The 1,244-nt window shown below is 41.7% G+C and overlaps 1 non-coding gene across 1 annotated transcript; it reads right to left on the reverse strand.

Moving 5' to 3' along the window:
- Positions 1-1,009: 1,009 nt before the first annotated feature.
- On the reverse strand, positions 1,010-1,081 carry trnac-gca (transfer RNA cysteine (anticodon GCA)). The gene has a single exon. It is a non-coding gene; the product is annotated as a tRNA-Cys (tRNA).
- Between the last annotated feature and the right edge of the window lie 163 nt (positions 1,082-1,244).

The following is a 1,244-nucleotide window of genomic DNA, read 5'->3' on the forward strand; positions in this document are numbered from 1 at the left end:
TGAGCAAGAGTTTACTCATGTATTCTGCCAGGCAAAATTACTGTTTTCCTCCTGTCACCAGGAGTCTGGTGGCTTTGAAAAGAGGGATATAACGGCTTGAGTTCCCCAGTACCCTTACACAACCCTACTTCAAAAAATCAGAACTAACCCTTTCAGGTAAATCCTTATCAGCACATGCCACTTTAACCTACATCACTGCTTTTTGCTAACGCCTGAGCGGGAGTTTCCATTTGAAAAAAGAATGCAGTGGACCCACCCTTCTGAATGGGTTTTAAAAAATCAACGTGTAAATGGGAAGTACAAAGAGAAAAAAATAACATCATTGTATAGGCCTATGTGATACCTTAGTTGCATCAATAGACTAAAGTCTCATCTAAGCTTGTTTCATAATGGCAGCTCATCTGACTCTTGATCAGAAAATTGCATGTTTAAATCATGTTAGGATCAAGCGATTGTGTTCTCTGACTTCCTCTGAGAGACCAGGTTGTTAAACTGACTCATGAGTTGTTTTTTTAAAAGATATTTTTTGGGGCATTTTAGCCTTTAATTGATAGGACAGACAAGCGTGAAGGGGGAGAGAGAGAGGGAGTGACATGCAGCAAGGTCGAACCCGGCCCACTGCGGCAACTGCCTTGTACATGGGGCGTCTGCTCTATCCACTAAGCCACCGATGCCCTGACTCATGAGTTTCTACTGTAATTGTCAAAGATTCATACAGAACATTGTCAACAGATTGAGCGCAGCTCTCTTTCTCTGTGTCTTCCTCTTTGTTAGAACTAGCTAAGAAAGTTGCCACATCATACAGTTAATATCCTTTTAATATCCTTCATGCTCTAAAAATTGCTTTGCAGACTTGGCTTTCCAATTAAAATGTCATCCCTAAGTGCCATTACAGCTTATAGAGGAGGCTATTCTGTGTTGCTCTGGGCCTGGGACAGCTTGGCTTGGGGCCTATGTTTGGGTGACAGGGACCAAGAATAAGATAATGTGGTCTATTTGGCATTGATGTAGGGGGCACCCAGATTTGAACTGGGGACCTCTTGATCTGCAGTCAAATGCTCTACCACTGAGCTATACCCCCACACATGAAGTCAAAAATATGACTTGTTATCAGCAAAGCACTGATTAGGCCTTAACTCCATGGTTAAAATCCAGGTTGGTGCTTGATAAAAAAAAGTTTTTGGCCTTTTCTTTGATATTTAGAACTTATTGCCTGTGAATTTTCATCTTTGATAGGGCACACC

This window comes from Epinephelus moara, unplaced genomic scaffold, assembly GCF_006386435.1.
Source record: "Epinephelus moara isolate mb unplaced genomic scaffold, YSFRI_EMoa_1.0 scaffold2267, whole genome shotgun sequence".
Lineage (NCBI taxonomy): Eukaryota > Metazoa > Chordata > Actinopteri > Perciformes > Serranidae > Epinephelus > Epinephelus moara.